The 18,841-nt window shown below is 41.7% G+C and overlaps 1 protein-coding gene across 6 annotated transcripts in view; it reads right to left on the bottom strand.

The window, feature by feature from the left end:
• LOC119498129 (disco-interacting protein 2 homolog C) overlaps positions 1 to 18,841 on the bottom strand; it is a 213,938-nt gene that overhangs the window by 123,136 nt on the left and 71,961 nt on the right. Inside the window, exon 1 of one of the 6 annotated variants that reach the window (XM_037786668.1) lies at positions 7,223 to 7,510. The exons of the other annotated variants lie outside the window; for them this stretch is intronic. The gene's annotated coding sequence lies outside the window, so the exon portion shown is untranslated. Of the gene's footprint in view, positions 1 to 7,222; positions 7,511 to 18,841 lie in introns of those variants that run through there. 6 annotated transcript variants of the gene reach the window in all.

Genomic DNA, 18,841 nt, shown 5'->3' with positions numbered 1-18,841 from the left:
TAATCTTCCATAAACAGAAATCACCCTGAGAAAGCAGTGAAATATCGCCCCGACTCCCACACATTTCACCTCTCCAACTCAACCTACTGTATATCCCACTTAATGCCCAAGCTATGAAAGAAGAAAACACAATTTCCTATACAGTCCGGAGCAGATTTAAAGCTGCAGAAATGTGAAATCCGAGGGCGTTACAACTTAAACAGCCTGATGTGACCACAGGAACTGGGTGTGAAACAGCAGCTCTGGTTCACTCCATCGTGGTGTTTGAAAGTTGGCCGGCAGGGTGAGCTGACGGTGAATAAGACACAATAATAAGTTTTGGACAGGGAAGGTCGCTGGGTTGATTCTACAGACTGTCCTCGAGCAAGAAAGCTGCTGAATGTCTCAATATTAGTGCCGGGGATCCAACCTCAATGCTTCTTTGGTACCTACTGAATATGTCCTCAGCATGGAGCATCAAACCGGACTTTAACTCTTCTTAGCTTCTTGTTTCGTTAGACAGTTTCGGATTCAAAGCAGCATTTTTGACTATTTTATTCAGTCAAAGCTCTTGTACGGCTGCCAAGCCCGTTCTCATTACCAGGGCGTCAAAAACCGAGGCTTTGTCACGCCCCTTGGGGTGTGATACCGACGCACAAGGCACCCTTTCATCAAGCTTTCGATTAAGTACAACGTAAACCCATCTAGCAGTCAACGCTTAGAGAAAGTAGTTTCAAGAGCGAAAGAGACACACCGGGCGGGAGAGGAGGTGGATGGGTCCAACAAACACAGGGCTTCTATCCATGAGGTTAAGTTTCACTTTCACTTTACAATCAGCTGTTTGTTTGTGTCCTGTATTCACTTTCATTTTCACTCCACAAACATCGTAGTTTCAAGCCCAACCATGTTGTTTTTTCCCTAAACCTAACTATAGTGGTTTTGCTGCCTAAACCTAAGCAATTGTTTTTGTTTGAATTCACAACCAGGTGTTTACTGCGACTGAAAAGTGACACACCGAGGGGGCGTCTTTTAGGGATAATGTTCAGCGAGCCTGTTGCGAAATGAACCCCGACAGGGTGCGGAGGGGTCTTGAATCAACCCCGTCCGAGTTCATTTTGCAATAATGACCTTCACTGTACATTATCCCGCTTATTACACGGCAACTTACTAAATAAATCAATAATTTGACACAAAATGGCTGTGTACAGAGATCACAACTGCGTTCGAGCAAACGGTTTCTTATTGATAGCAGCGGGTCCGCTATAAAGGAATACTAATAATTGTTTCTGACGGGGAACTTTGTCACATATCACCCTCCTTGCTCTCTTTCCATGTTTCATGTCTATCTCTACTGTCAAATATATATACATTAAAGTATTATTTCCGTATATTCCCTATGCCAAAAACTATTCAAACTAGGGGTGTCGCGATACATCGGTATTGGCGATAACCGTGATATTTAAAAATGAAACATTGATATCATGTAAATATTACACATAAGATGATATTGTGTATATAATCCAGTACCTCTTAAATAATTTCATTTCTGCAGTTCTGGTTCCAGACTCTCTCTCCAGCTCCCTACACTCATATTTTGTGTGTAACTCATTTGCAAAAAAACAGAGACAAATGCACAATAAACAAAAATGAATTTCCCTGATAACATAATTATAATCCTTTTTTCAAATGTTCTATAGATATCATGATAATGTTGTTATTGTGAATTATTTTCGCTACGATAACTTCCCTATTTCAAACGATACCCAGCCCTATACTTAAAATATTAATTTGCACATATATAAGATACAGGAGCTCGAGCACAAGACGAGGTATTTGGTCAGTGAGGCGCAAAAAGCAGAAACATTTTCAGTTATTTTCAGTAAAGGGATTAATGATGAAGACGGACAGAAACATTCTGCATGTTGAAGAGTCGATTTGTTCTGGTTTGATTTAATTCAACGGCTAAAATGCAAATAAAATATCCCTTCAGTGAATAAATGCCAGACTATGTGGGCTGAAACTCGTCGAAAGGCTCGACTTCATTACCAGATGAAGAACAACCTAAACTCTGTTCTGCTGTACAAATACAGACACTAAATAAAACCTCATCGTACCAAACTACTTCATTTGCTGATGGATATATGACATTTGTGCATAATTTGGCAGATGTAAACAAACAACCCTCCGCCAACTGTCAAACCACAGGGTTGAAATCTGTCACGAGTCTGAAACTGATTGATTGACAGGTCAAAATACAACATCGTAACACCAAAATACACCAGCTTTTTGTTTACTGATGCAGTTACAGTTTGTTTTCATCAGCAAAACAAACATTATTCATCACCGTACCTTGTTTACCTCTACTATTTAATATTAAAAATTGAAAAAAAAGAAACTCATCTGGAACAAATTAGGAGGAAAACGTCACATAGTTGAACATAGTTTGAATGTTTTGTTTTTTTACGGTAGAAAATAAAGCAGTGATTCTGCTCACAAAGCAACGGCTGAAGCTGGACGTCTTCCTGTAACCCTGAATATCCTCAGACTGGATCCCGGCCATGAGACTGGAGTCCAGAAGCCTCCGCTACGCCGTAGTTATAGCACACACACACACAGACACACACACACACACACACACACACACACACACACACACACACGCAGCTGGTGCTTAACCACCTCTGGTGACCCCAATCGTTCCAACTGTACAGATTGAGTTTCCACAGCATCTGTGCCGGCCACATGTGTGTATCTAACATGGCTAATATGGCTAATCCCCAGGCCCACAGACACACACACACTGAGACCATGGGTGGTTGTATCTGCAGTGGTGGGTGGATATCAACAAGCCAAATCCCTGTTTGACCCGCTAACAGAGCAGCTGCTGACGGCAGACACATTACTCAAACTAGAGAGTATCTTAAACTGTTTCTGTGGAGCTGCAAAAGATGAATCAATTAATCCATTAGTTGTCAACTATTCAAATAATCTGCAACTATTTCGGCAATCGATGTTTGGAGCGTTATTCAGCCTCCTTTCCGACAAGCTAGCATGACATGGTTGGTTTTGTTGTTTCATATGATACCAGTATCTTCACTCTAGCTTTAAAACTGAGCCCGCTACAAGCTAAAAATCGCAAGTTGCGTTAAAGAAATTAGTGGCGTTAAATTGAATTTGCGTTATTATCGCGTTCATTTTGACAGCCCTAGTAAAAATGTTTAAAGCTTGTCTGATTCCAGCCTCTCAAGAAACTCCTTTGATAGTAAAATAAATATATTTGAGTTTTGGACTGTAGTAGTGTGAATACGTCGCATTGAGCTCTGGAAACACTTGAATGGGCTTACTAGGATTAAATCAAACTAATTATTAGTTCCAGCCTGAATAAAGATGTAAATGACCCCGACAGAAATGGTGCTGCTTGTAGTACTTTCTCTCTCCTAACAGTGATAGAAGATCTTCTTATTTGACCTTCTGCTTGTGTCGCTCTGTTTGGTTTATGTGTCAGGAGCAATATTCAAGCTGATAACAGTCAATACGCGTTCAAAAATAACGTTGATTTTGCCCGGTGGAGGCTCCAGGCTCCACATGATGATGTGATAAAGCTTGCGTGGAAAATATAAACATATATTTAGGGGCTGCAGCAAATGCTGATTACTCTCTCAATTAAACTTTTGACCATAAAATGTCAGAAAATAATGGAAAATGTCCTTCGAATTGCTTCCCAAAAAAACCCAAAATATTCTATTTACCATGCCAAGATGAAGAAAAACAGGATACTTACAAAGCTAAAAACATTTTTGCATAAAAACTAATAGCCTATAGTTAGCTCATATTTTGTGCCATAAAGCAACCACATCTCAAAAATCAGTTTTTACCATCATGGTCTCATTTGTTTACTGTAATTTGTCTCCATACTGATGTTATCATGAGCTACTGATGTTAAAATGATGCTCGCAGCAGCAGCAGCAGCTTCTGGTGAATAAATACTGTGGTGAAGCACACCGAGGTGGACTGAAGTGAACTCTGTAAAGAAACACTATTTGCCTCTTTCTAAATAGTTTTACTTTCCTGGCAGACATACAGAAAGACAGACAGACAGACAGACACACAGACAGACACACAGACAGACACACAGAGAGACAGACAGACAGACAGACAGACAGTCAGACACACAGACAGACACACAGAGAGACAGACAGACAGACAGACAGACAGACACACAGAGAGACAGACAGACAGACAGACAGACAGTCAGACACACAGACAGACAGACAGACAGTCAGACACACAGACAGACAGACAGACAGACAGACAGTCAGACACACAGACAGACACACAGACAGACACACAGACAGACACACAGACAGACAGACAGACAGACAGAGAGACAGACAGACAGACAGACAGACAGACAGACAGTCAGACACACAGACAGACACACAGACAGACAGACAGACAGACAGACAGACAGACAGACAGTCAGACACACAGACAGACACACAGACAGACACACAGACAGACAGACAGACAGACAGAGAGACAGACAGACAGACAGAGAGACAGACAGACAGACAGACAGACAGACAGACAGACAGAGAGACAGACAGATAAACAGACAGTCAGTCAGACAGACAGACAGACAGACAGACAGAGAGACAGACAGATAAACAGACAGTCAGACAGACAGACAGATAAACAGACAGACAGACAGACACACACACAGACACTCCGTCTCCACCTCAGTGCTCATTTACATTTAGATGAGCCCATTAAGATCCATAAACCACCAACACCACCTCTACTCCCTCTTCCTCGTTCCTCTCAGTTTAAATAGAAAAAAAACAGAACAGCCAAATGATTTGGGGATTTGGTGAGGTGAAGAGAAATGACCACTTTCAGCTCACCTCCTTCTTCCTCTCTCCTTCTCCTCCTCCTCTCCCATCGCCAGCTGCTGTTTCAAAAAGCAGCAGCTGGAATCCCGCCTCCACAAACACCTCATTTCAGGTGATTGAGGTTGAACAAAACTAATAATGTAGTAATGAAGACGGACACCGAAGATGGAGCCGCCAAAATAAACACTAATCGTGAGGAAACAACGACGAAACAAGCTCAGGTGGGTGTTATACCAACACTCGCTGTGATTCCCTCTCAGAGGAACGGAGCGGGAAAGAGGACGGGATATTTCAACATCGCCGTAAACGTGAGTTATAAGAACTGGGTTCCTCTCAAACAAGCGGTGCTTTGATGGAGGAAGGAAGATGTAAAACCTGAAGGAGACCCCAGACGTAAAGGCCAAGAGTCTGAGTCTGGCAGATTTATGGTATGGCTGTACTTCATGTAAAGGCCAATATCAACCCACAGCAGCAATTTAATTCACTGAGAGGAAGCTTAAAGGGGAACGACTATATATGTAAAATAAGCTGTATAACGATTCAGGCTATATTAGCCAAACACACCAAAACTGAAGCCGTTGAGTTGCATTGTGGGTAATGTAGGTGCCACAGAGAATTTCTTCCCACCTGAAACACATGAACACGCCACCCGGCCACAGACAAGTGTAATTAGAGGAGGCTGTTTGGTGTGTTATCAGCGTGTTTGATCCGGCATGTGATCCCAAAGTTTCCTCAAGATACTAAATATAAAATGTGTATTAAATGACAATGCACAAGACATCTAGAATATATTCATTTGATAGAAGGAGAGGGAGCAGCGCTACTGTCAGGTAAACATATCATCAGTAGTTTTAATGCCACGAATTTCTTTAACGCATTAACGCAACTCACAATTTTTAGGTTGTAGTGGCTCAGTTTTAAAGAGTTAAGAGTGAAGATACTGGTATCACACAAAACTAGAAAAACCTAAGGAATCCATCAGTACCAACCATGTCATACTAGCTTGTAGTGAAGGAGGTTAAATAACGCTCCAAACTTGCGCTAAATCTTGGCGAGGAAAAAACGTCATGGCCATTTTCAAAGGGGTCCCTTGACCTCTGACCTCCAGATCAGTGAATGTAAATGGGTTCTATGGGTACCCACGAGTCTCCCCTTTACAGACATGCCCACTTTATGATAATCACATGCAGTTTGAGGCAAGTCATAGTCAAGTCAGCACACTGACACACTGACAGCTGTTGTTGCCTGTTGGGCTGCAGTTTGCCATGTTATTATTTGAGCATGTTGTTTTATGCTAAATGCAGTACCTGTGAGGGTTTCTGGATCAATATCTGTCATTGTTTTGTGTTGTTAATTAATTTCCAATAATAAATATATGCATAAATCTGCATAACGCAGCATATTTGTCCACTCCCATGTTGATAAGAACATTAAATACTTGATAAATCTCTCTTTAAGGTACATTTTGTGCCTTAATTTGCAATTAATCGTGAATAAATATTTGAATCGATTAACAGCCCTAATTAAATGTTAAATATTAAAGCCATTAATCTGTAAAGTTAGTACAGACCAACAGCTTGAATGAGTTTCTGTCTGTTTAATCGACTACACTTCCAACATAAATCCTCATATTCTAATTATTTCTGTGCTCCAGAGTCCCTGAGTTCCACTTCACTGTTTGAATACAATATTGTTATAAATCATCATCATCATCATTTCTGCAGTAAACAAAAACCCAGCGTTGGTCCTCTGTGTTGGATTTCCTGCTGTCCTCTTAATGCCATGTATGTGGTGCATGGGGAAGCAGAGGAGGACGAGCGGCTCAGATTTCATTACATTCCCTACATGAGTAAAATGCCTGGGAGGCTCCTGCCAGAGTGTGTGCATGTACGAACACACACACACACTCCCTGCTGAGTGTGTGTGTGTGTGTGTTCGTACATGCACGCACTCTGTCTTTTCCTTCTACCCTCCTCCCTCTTTCCCCTCCTTCCTTCTCATACAGGAGAAAAAAAACAGTATCTGTCAAGATTTCGGGTTTTTCTAAAATGGATTTATCCCACAGGGTCGCTCGGGGCTGCTCCCATGAGCCACTGCTGCACCGAGAGATGGAGAGAAGTATAAAGAAATACAAAGAAGAGAAGAGAGAGAGAGAGAGAGAGAGAGGCTCTGCAACACAGATATTTACAGTTTCATAATAAACTGCTGCTATATTCAGGATCTTTTGGCAGCTCGGCTCATGTAACATTCATGCCAATAAACACTAATGAATTCAATTGAGAGGGAGGCGGCGGATGATGCAGCAAACGACAAAAACACACACACACAACAAACTCACACACCTTAACAACTTCACAGCAGCTGGTCCATTTCATGCTCTGACAAAAAAAAATCGGACCGATCGATGGAGGCAAAAAGAAGATAGAGAGAGAGAGAGAGCGGCAGTCATGATTTGTGATGCGTTCACCACAGCAACATGTTCCAGCCTCGTCTACCGAACCCAGACGCATACTGATGAGCTGCAAACTGTTTCCATCTGGGAGGAGAGGAGGAAGGGGGGGAAAAAAAGCTTTCTATCGCAAACACACACACTGGGCTGCAGTCGTCGCCGTCATCGCTGCCGTCTCAACAGGTGGTGTTTTGACTCTCCCTCCATCAGACTTTATACACACTCTCTGCAGCAGCCGCGGTGCTGCACAGCGACACAGGTTTCTGCTCCTCCTGTATTTGCTTTTTGGTATTCAGGTGAGGTGATGGAAGCCTGAGCTGAAGGACGGGAGATTGATTTAGAAGTTTGCGAGGCTGGATATACTGTATGATGTTTCAGTCCAATCTGAACCTTTTCACTAGAGCCGAGTATTGACAATCGATGCTCGTCTGGCACTCATCAGAACATCTACAGCTATTTAGGCAATTTTGTTTATAGGTCCTCTAGTAGTGTTTAAGCATGCTGATTTCTTTTCACGAGTTTGAAATTTTAATGCCAGAATCGATATATTTGTTTCATTTGAGTCTATGCAGAGGTAGAAGTATGTTTAATTTTCCCTTTTATTTATTTATGTATTATTTTTATTAATTTTTAAATGTATTTGTTTATTTTTTGCATTTTTTTGCATTTATAATATATTTATAATACAAAGATAAATAAATAAAGAAGCAAATTAAAACAGAAATATCAATTTATGTCACAATTTATCAATTAATTAACGGCTACATTTCTTTTTTATATTATTTTTGCTACATTTAATGACATTATTTATTTATTGAGTCATTTATTTTTTTATTTTTTATTTTGGCAGGTTTTGTCCTCCATAAGTGAACGCCTAGTGTACTCCATTGTGTTGCATCGAAGGCAGCAACTTTGACACATGAAACCAAAACTATCTGCCAGATATCGAGAGTGAGAAAGTATGTTTTATTTTATTGCATCAATACACCTGTTTAAAAACCTAAAACCAGTTCCCCCTGAAGTACTTCAACAAGTCGTCACACATTTCCAGTGACTGGCGTTAATCTGCTGAATCACACTTCAGGACTAATGTGGGTTACCGTTAGATGAGATGAGGGATAAGCAGTTGAACCCTGTTGTAACAGGACACCCGGGTTTATTTATTTAGCCTGCAGGGTGAGAGCGTGACGGGACACGCCCCAAACGGCCCCAATTTACCTGGAGAACCAGTCGCCACAGCGACCTGCTGAAGGAGATGCTTTGGGCTCAGACTGTAGATTTATAAACCATCTCACACCTACTACCATTACCATCAGCAGTACTACAAATACCAACAACACAATGAGTATTGTCATGTTATTACAACTACTGTACGTCTGTGTACTACCACTGCTACCATTACCATCAGCAGTACTACAAATACCAACAGAACAATGAGTACTGTCATGTTATTTACATCTATTGTACTGCCAGTGTTCAGCCACGTACAACCAACGTAATCTCATAGAACGGAGCGTATGATATCTTACGAAAAAGTTAGTCCTCCTTTTTCGTTCCTACGAATGTCCAGCAACACGTGACAATTTCCGCTCGTTACATGCATACGGTCTCTTTAAAACAAACTTCCGTCTTCACAGGAGACAACTTTGCTAGGTTTAGGCAAGAAAGATACTTAGTTAGGTTTAGAAAAAGATCAACTTGGTTAGGATTATACCCGGGCCAGACTGGGCACGTCAGCAGCGCGTGGCGACTGCCTCGCTGAACCGCTGCGTAGCTCACACGTGTGGCGTACACGCTGGAAGCGTTTCTGCTGCTGCTGTCAGCCCTTTCTTTCTACATAGAGTTTGTCTTTCATAATGGCCATTTCATTTCATTATAAATGTCATTTATATTTATTTTAGACAGAGAAAGGTTAAGAAGCGTGTGCTCAAAACCTGGTACTTTATTCATTCATGGAGCCCTGCAAGTCACTGCATGTTCTACAACACTGTAAATAGAATAAAAGCCTTGTGTTAACAAATGAAGGAATTTTGTCCACAGAAAGTCTCTTGAGGGCTTTTATTTTGAAACGGAAGCAGGAAGTGTCGAGTTAAAAATAAATCTTTACTTTTTTTCACGTCTATGACATATTCTACAGATACAGAGATTGAAACTGTGGTAATGTTGCTGATATGATGTCAATATACTGTCAAAAGATCACTTTCACTCTATTTTTGCCGTGAATCACGCGCGGTAAAAAATATGCGAGACCTCGAATCTCTTGAAGAGACGCATCCGCGCTGCTCACGCGGGCTGTGTGGCTGCTCTTACTGTACCTGTTAACATAGACGCCAAAATAAAAAACAACAGGTTTCGCAGCCACCACGCGCTGCTGACGTTCCCTGTGTGTCCCGGGTCTTAGGCAACAAAGCTACTTAGTTAGGTTCAGGAAAAGCTTGTGGTTTCGGTTAAAATAACTATGGAAGTAGCGTCATTTAAGTACATAAGTTATGTGACAAATAAATCAACGTTGACATCTGGTTTCACACGGGTCACCACTGCCGGTCTCCTGGGCGAAAGCCCGGTGTTTTTTGACCCACCCATCCACCCCGACCTCCTCCCTACGCGGCGTTGGATGCTCTTTATATTTCCTGGTTCACGATTACGTGAATTACACACAAATTGATTGGCACGAATAACAGTGCATTACTTTTCGTAGGTATAGCTACGTATTGCGTATGAGAACACAAAATATAAAGTTATACGATTATGAAAAACTAAAGGCAGAAGAGCAACAGCAGCAGAGGCATGAGCACCGTGCTACTACCTGTACTAGAACCACAACTACTACGATTACTACAACAACCACTCCCTCTGCTGAAAACACACACAGACAGGCACAAGGGATAATAAGGATGGTTGATTGTCAGTGATATAATGAGGACACGGTGCTGAATGTAACCGCAGTAGAAATAGAGTGAACTTTAACCCAGTTACAGCCGACTGCTCAGCGCTGAAACATACATACTGTTAGCTCAGTGGTGAAGGAAGTATTCAGGTATTTGTCTGTTTGAGTTTAGTTCAGTGGACTTTTGGTGAAGTCATGTGAGAATTGTTTGTCTGTTGATACTGACAAACATCTGAGGTAATGTGAGGCCTTATGTGGCCTCGGTAGTGGAGGATACAGGTGTGTGTTTATGTATCAGTGTGTGTTTTACATATGTGTGAAAACAGGATGTTGGAAAAAGGCAGAAAGCCGACCCAGTCAGGACGCAGACATCCTGCTGAGATACAAAACACACACACACACTCATGCTAAGACAAACACACACTTCTGCATCCATGTGATGACATGTTAACAACACACATAACAGCACAAACATACAGTCCTCCTCCCTGTGCCTTAACTGGGAATGTAAATGCTACTGCGAACAACTTTAACAATAGCCTACAATTCCCATAATCCTGCAGATGATTTCAAACCACTGGACACTGCTGAGCAACAGAGCAGCCTCTCATTTCACTCCATAAAAACGTTATTTTGACATCCTGCGGTTCAGACAGTAACAACAGGCCGCTGACCGTCAAGTTAAGATCAACCGGCGCCTGTTTTAGATTTGGCAGAACATTTGTCACATAAACACAGATTCACTTTAAGAGACTCCTAACCTGCTTGTGACAGCGCAAATACACAATAGTTCCTTTCTTGCTCTGTTATCAGATTTCTGCTGCCGCATTTCCTTTTGATGTTCTCGCTGTCATACAGCCCTTTCCGACAGAGAACTGAAGCCGTAATCTCTGCTCTCCTCAAAGCCACCAGACTCCATTCACAAAAACAGTCATTTTACCTCTCAGAACACAGGAGTTGCCGGTCTACCGCGGCATCGATCGGTTAGTTTGTTTGTGTTATTGTGTGACTTTGGGGGAATCCAATCTAACACTAAAGTGTAGGGCTGCACGATATTAGGAAAATATTATTACTAATATCCTTATAATATTACTTTGATGAATAACACGATAATGTGATAAATAAATAGATATTAAAGTGTACTCAATTCTGCTAAATTACTATTTATTATTTTCTATTTATTAAACAAATTGATCATTTAACTGAACACAAAAGGCACCAATACAAAAATAATGATAGTTACATTTTTAAGTGCAGTTTTCTACACTTTCTCTCTTTGACATTCGTGATGTGTTATTGCATAAGTTGACATTGCGATGACGATTAAAAAAGGATAATGTGTGCAGCCCTACTAAAGTCACATAATAACACAAACAAACTCACCGATCGAGGCAGCGGTAGACCAGCACCTCCTGTGTTCTGCGAGGTAAAATTACTGTTTTTGTGAATGGAGTCTTGTGGCTTTGAAGAGAGCATAGATGAATATAACGGCTTCAGTTCTCCGTCAGAAAGGGCTGTCTCACAGCAAGGTAAAGTGGCAAAGATATTCTAAATATAGCGTACACTTAAACTGATATTGATTTTTTTCGGTGTCTAAAATACGTTTTGCTGCTACCCCGTCCACAGCAGTACATCGCTTTGCTCCCGGCACGTCGACCGCCATCTCCTGTAGGTAATACACTGATTATGGAGGATAAGTACCTCATACAACACCACTTCAAAACACTGTTTTCAACCTTTAGAGAGCTGAAGTTGAAGTTGAAGCTCAACCCAGCTGCTGTAAACTCAACACTTGATTTCTTTAAATGACCTTTCAATTATTTCGTACAATCGTGGGTCCACAGCTGGATGAAAACGTCGCCGCTCACATCACTCTTAAACATTCAAAGTCACTTGAATATAAAAGCTGATCAGCCGTGTTTTAGTTGAGCATTTTTTTAAATTAAAAATGTGAAGTTTGACAACATATGTAGTGCAGCAGCACACAGCGTCAAGACGGCGGCGGCGGTCTCTGAACAGGAAGTCTGTAGTCCATAAAGAAGAGTTTAAACTCCATTAAACAGTGTGGGGTGAGAGACGGCTGTTACAGGTTACTAATACACACACACAGCTCTAGCTTCTACTGCTATTTCTGCTACCAATGTTATTTAATTCACTTTATTATCACTGATAACTGCTGTTATTGTTAAGGCGTTTACACTGAATGCAAAGTGAATGTTAAGAATCAGCTCAACTGCAAACAAAGTCAAAGTGAAGATGTGGACGAGTGCAAACAGGCGGCATGAAAAGAGACAAAAGAGACTGAAGGTTGCACTTGAACCGGCACGACTCCACTTCACAAATGCACAGACTCAAGAAAAAGGACAGAAACTTGATTTCCTGTTTTTTGCAGGTTTTGTAACACCTACAAACACTCCTCCTCACACACTCCTCCTCACACACTCCTCCTCACACACTCAAAGCACTCTGTTAGCCAGCCAACAACTACTAATGTCTGTACAGTTAGCACATTAGGAGTTCGTAGAGATTATACTAAGTTATTAGTAGTAGTAGTAGTATAAAAAGCGATAAAGACCACTTTCGGTGAGAGGGGTGGGGAGGTTTATGGGTCCAACAAACTAATCACGTCACGTATCTGACGATTGTTGTGAGAGTCCATTTTATTTATTGTTTTGGTTGTGTGGTTTTATTTCATATGTTTCATTTAATTAAGATATTTAACAGTTTTTTTACAATGTCTGAATATTCTTAAAAATGAAAAGTTCATTGCTCTTTGAGAAGGTGTACTTGGATTATTATTATGCTAATATATTATCATTATATCGGTGGCACAAAATGGTCTTAAAATGACAATAATATTGTTTATCGCAATTATTTCTTGGACAATATATCGTCCAACAAAAGTAGTTATGGTGACAGGCCTACTCAGATTACAGCAGAAAACTGAAAGATTACTTAAATTACTAAGTAATCTTGTTGGCTTTTACATGTTTTTCACATTTTTGCTATGAAAGTCTGCATGATCGGTCAGGTCAAAACTGTATTTTGCAGCGAGGATTGAACTTTTTGCCACTTTATTAAGCTATTTGTTCTATTTTAATAAAAAAAAATGTCTGTACAGTGAGTTCAGTGTTATTTTGATTTACTGAGGTTCTATGTTTTGAGCTTTTTGTGCAAAGCTAATACCTTTTATAGGAAAATTGTGTTTTTGGATTAAGTTGCACTAAATGTGCTCCACTGTCTCTCCGCTCCCATGAAACCATTTATTGTCCAGGACTCGAGGCACAGCAGAGTGTTATAATCAGTTCTTGAAAAGCAGGTTTGGCATTACGACAGCGGCGGCGGTGGCGGCGCTCCCTGCCCTCTCAGCATATCTGAAACTGGACCCCAAGGGGTAGGGGCAGCTCCGGTCCAGAGTTTGTCGCAGGACTCGAGGGAAGTGAAGCAATGAAGGTGCACCAAGAGAACAAGAGAAGGAATCTGTCTGCATTGTCCTGCTCTAATCTCTGTATTACATTACATCTCCACCAGATCCCTACAGCCGTTAGACATGGGAACAGATGTGGTTGTTCTACTTGGAAGACACCTACAAACATGATACCTCGCACACTAAACAGCTGAAGATTTATGACTCTAAAAGGGAATGAAGAGTCCACTTTACTCATTTATCTCAGTCTGTTTATCATAAATACCTCAGACACAGCAGGGAAGCACAGCTGCAATCACACGAATGCAATGAAAACTCAATGAACATATGGAAGAGAGAAATGACCTTATGAGATAATAACAGAGAGGCAGCACGATGCAAAGTGAGTCTGTTACTTTCTATACACCCAGCATGAAGTATTGAGAGTTTGTTTTGTGTATTTTTGGGGCGTGTTTTGCCTCCATCAGATATCCTACAACAGAGAGATGACAGGGGATAAAGAGGCGGGAATAAAATGGAACAAATGTCACTGGCGGGACTCAAACTGGGATTGTGATCACATGAGCACAGTCTTAAATCTTAAAGTGGAAATGAAGTGTTCAACCAAAGTGAAGCTGGTTTACTGAAGGGATTTTCACTCTGATGAACTATTAAATAACAAACATGACAAATGTCAGCATTTAAGAAAAAAAAGAAGATTCCGTTTCATTATTTTGTGACAATAGCGCCGCCATGCTGCAGTACTCTAGCCTGTGACGTCACGAGGTTGGTTGGCTCGGCTGAGTTGCTGACGCTGAAACGGAGATCAGTAACGTTACTGCAGCGCTGGCTAGTGGCACTGAAAGAGCCTCCGACAGGCACTGAGTCCAGCTGCTGCCGACTGTCTCCCCATCTCCCGTCCTCTCCCCTCTCCGATCACCTGTCTCACCTGTCTCTCCTCCTCTGCTGTCTCATTCAGACCATTCAAAGACAGGGTCGCTAAGAAAATAAACGCCGAAAGCACCTCTGTATTCTGAAGCGCCCACGTTATGGCGTCTGTTTACGGAACTTGCCGGTAGCTTCTGCTAGCTAGCTACTGGCTCAACATGAGCAGACCAAAACTCCCGTCGCAAAGTAAAACTTATCACCAAAGCAAACACTAGAGACACTATCGGCCTAATGTTACCCGTGTTCTCCTTCAACTAACTAACTAACAAACTAACAAACTAACTCACTCACTCGGTTATAATCCCAAGCCGACGCACACCACAGAGCGAAGACTGGGGCTCCCCCATCCGCACCGCTCGTTGCTGCCGTCGCCAGCAGCCCACCGAGTCGGTCCGGTGCGTTTGGTATGTTTTGTTTCAATTAACAACATGAACTACGTGTTTAAAACTGCGACCGTGATCCGGGAGAAAATTAGTTTCCCTCCAAACATAATTGATAATATAAGATATAACTACGCCCAGACAAAACTAAAAAAATAGAGAAGCAGCTAAAGCATCTTTCACGTTCCAATCTTTAGATCATCATTAACGACAACAAAATTCATAAATCAGAATAAATACTAACTCAATAATCTATCTTCCCTTCTTTTCAGGCTTTTAAGACGAAGTTAGCAAACTTAAACACGTTCTTAAACACTCGTCTGTACACCACAATATTTCAGGGTTTTGGTACAAAAGAAAATTGGACTCACTTTCCACTTCACCCAAATCACACAATCGGTTTTCCTCCTGAATATTTGTGAATTGACTCGACCTCTATGGCTGGAGGAAGAATAGCAGCTCTCAGCAGTGTAACTAAAACAGTATTTATAATCTGCTTTTCGCTGCATGTTTAGCGGAGACTCAGAGAGACGGATAACAAACCAAGATGCACACTGATTTTATCCAGCATGAATAACCCCGTCTGACAGCAGTGTTTACAATATTTACTCCTCCACTATCTGAGCCTCCTGTCATGTCAACAACGCTTCGACAAGTCCGACTGTAAAGAACGTCAAGGCTTCAAACATCAGCAGAGGCTTCAAACATCAGCAGAGGCAGAGAGGAACAGGAAAAAATAAGATTTTATATATTTTGAAGCAGAAATGCAGAAAAGGAAAGTCAGACGATGATTCTCTGGTGTCTGACAGGAATAATACCCAGCGTCCTCGTCTGCCCTCGTGGCTTAACAACCCAGTTACCCCTCTGCTCCTCTTCATCAACTCTAATTACACTTTCTCATTTAACCGTTACACGATTAGGAGTTCATTCGGCGAGGACGACACCTTGGCAGTTCCGCCGCACCAAAAGCCCTAATGAGTCTTGTAAAAAATCACTCATATTGTGTAAGAGGAAGCAGCTCCGTCTCAGCCTGAAGTCACAAGAACAATTTAAACACGGGTTTTGTCCTGAATTAACTTTTCACTGCAGCTCACGTCACGTGGATTTAAATAGAACAGGAAAGACGTGTATTATCCTCTGGCAAAAAACTGCAAGTGCACAAGAATATTATGGGTGTTGAAGCTGTGTTAAGAACGTTACACGGCTGGTTTTCACATGTTTATGACCTATTATCCAGTTTATAATTTGAAATTTATTGTGAAATAATAAGGAAGGATGCTCCAAGTCTGCACAAATACACTACGTCCAATTCAAATTAAAACATATACTACAAAAAATACAAGTGGTCTGCCAGGTATAGGGGAAAAAAAGTTGGTTTACTGTAAAAAAAAATATAAAACAATAACCCCCTGGTTCCCACATGTCGACCTTGTTTCTCCTTCAGCTGCAGCGGCAAACAGCAGCACCGAGGTATACCTGCTGCATTAGGAGGCTGGGGATTAGCCTTGCTAGCTGCCGTTAGCAGCTAAATCTGTCCATCTAAAGCCGTCCACCATCAGAAAGGGAATGAAGCGGAACGGAAAAATCAATTTGCGCTGGCCCCCGGCGAGGTCGCCTGCTAGCAGCCGCACTGATAAAACCACCTGAAGGTTGAACCTCCGTGAGAGAACGATAGCCTTGTTAGCATGAATGACTGTTTGGTATCTGATGTCTGGGTCTTGTTATTCATTCCTCTCATCGCCTCTTCATGTGGACGTGGGTGTAGAAAATACTGCACTGACTTGATAGCAGTAAAAGTCTGGAAGAACAAAACTTTGGTTCACTCTTCAAAGGTTGAACTCACTTTCAAAGCTGCTATATCCGTGGGCGGCTGTTGCTCGGAGGGTAGAGCAGGTTGTCCACCAATCGGAAGGTCGGTGGTTCGATCCCCGGCTGCTCCGGGTCACGTGTCGATGTGTCCTTGAGCAAGACAATTAACCCCAAATTGCTCCCGAAGGCATCGCCATCGGTGTGTGAATGAGTATTTACATTAGATCCTGATGGGCAAAGGTGTTGGCACCTTAGTAGCCTCTGCCATCAGTGTATGAATGAATGGGTGAATACTGACATGTAGGGTAAAGAGCTTTGTGTGGTCGGAAGACTAGAAAAGTGCTAGATAAGTCCAAGTCCATTTACCATCCATATGTTAGCAAGTAGCCAAAAAAACAAAAAGTAGCCAAGTAGACAAAAAGCTTGTCCTGTAACTGTAGGCGTAAAGAATGGTAATGGTAATTTAATTCCAGTAGCATAACAATTAAAGTGATAGTTTGGGTGTTTTGAAGTGGGGTTGTATGCGGTACGCATCCATAGTCGGTGTATTACCTACAGTAGATATCAGCGTGGCTCCAGATTGGAGAAACAGACAGGAGCACCAACACCGGAGCAAAGCAATACAGTGTTGTGGACGGGGATTTTATTTAGGTGGGCCTTTCTTTTAGGTGGCTAAAATACGTTTTCCGCCATACCCGTCCCGTGTTGGGGCACACCGACCGTCATCTATTGTAAGTAATACACCTACTACGGATAAGTACCTCATACAATCACACTTCAAAACACCTGAACTATCCCTTTAAGGCCTTTACACACTGAGGGCGTGACAAATAAACAATACGAAAATGCGAAATACTCAAATATTATATGTGTGGGGCTTTTATTGTGAAAGGTAAGAAGGGAAGGAGTGGATCTGGTTTAGGCTGCCTTTGTCGAGGTTGAAGGAGTAATACAGTTTGCCGTCTTGGTTCAGACTACAGCATCTTTGTGTTGTTGTTTCGTAAATATAGGCGTAACTCAACCCGTTCCGCACAACGTGATTGGTTGATACCTTTATTTGCAGTGCAAAAGCTCAGAAAAATCAACCTCATTCCGCCTTTTTGCTGCGTAATATTGGTGAACTGTGTGAAAGTACTCATGACAAAAACAACAGTTTGAAAACATATATTGACGTGCGAATTAATCGTACACAAAAAACACCCACAGTGTGTAAAGACATTTAGCTTAAATGTTTGTTTATATAGTTTATTATATTATATAAATCTCAAACTATAGGCTCTCTAAGCTGAAGTATAAACTGTAAAAGAGCCGACTTTATCCCTGAACAGCTCAAATGTAACACGCTTCTTTTGTACACATGAATCTTAAATGGAGCCACAGGCTCATCAAGCAGCAGTCACCTTGGGAACGTCTGCTGAACTCAAGGTGTGATGCTGATCCTGAAAGTGAGGCCTCTCTGAGCTAAACTGTTAGCCTAGCTCAAAGCTAAAGGGGTCGACAGCTGCTCGTTCTCGTCCAGATAAGATGGAGGAGCGGAGCCAGAGGTGGAGGTGTTATCACGGGGAGGAGGACGGCTGCTGTAGCGCTCCGTCACACCGGACAAGATTAGCAAAGCATCGCAGCGCTGAAGCCAACGGAGATAAAAGAGAGAGTTGCTTGAGATGGAGCAGCAGGAGGACAGACCAGATACCCTTCATGGTCAAAAGTATGTGGACGCCTGAGCATTACAGCCAAATGTGATTAGTGAGCATGTTAGTCCAAAACCATGAGCGTTAATCTGGTTTCAGGCTTCCCACCAGATTTAAGAACATGTCTGCAGGGATTTACTCCCATTCAGACACAAGAGCATCACTGAGGTCCAACACTAACTACGTTTACATGCACACTAATATTCCTCTATTTCTAACATGACAATATTCTGAATTTGATACGGGTCATGTAAACCTTATTCCAAATGGAGCATTTTCCGATTAAAAAAAAAAAAAGATACAGTTAAAGGGACAGTTTGTAACTTTTTAAGCATACTTTTTAGCTGACGTGTGTCTCCTCACTGTGTTGAGCGACGCTCGTTCATGTCTATTTAGAGCGAGC

Source organism: Sebastes umbrosus, chromosome 12 (assembly GCF_015220745.1).
Source record: "Sebastes umbrosus isolate fSebUmb1 chromosome 12, fSebUmb1.pri, whole genome shotgun sequence".
In the NCBI taxonomy this organism is placed as follows: domain Eukaryota; kingdom Metazoa; phylum Chordata; class Actinopteri; order Perciformes; family Sebastidae; genus Sebastes; species Sebastes umbrosus.
The sequence above is the reverse complement of the archived record's forward strand: the minus strand, read 5'-3'. Positions and strand labels throughout refer to the sequence as shown.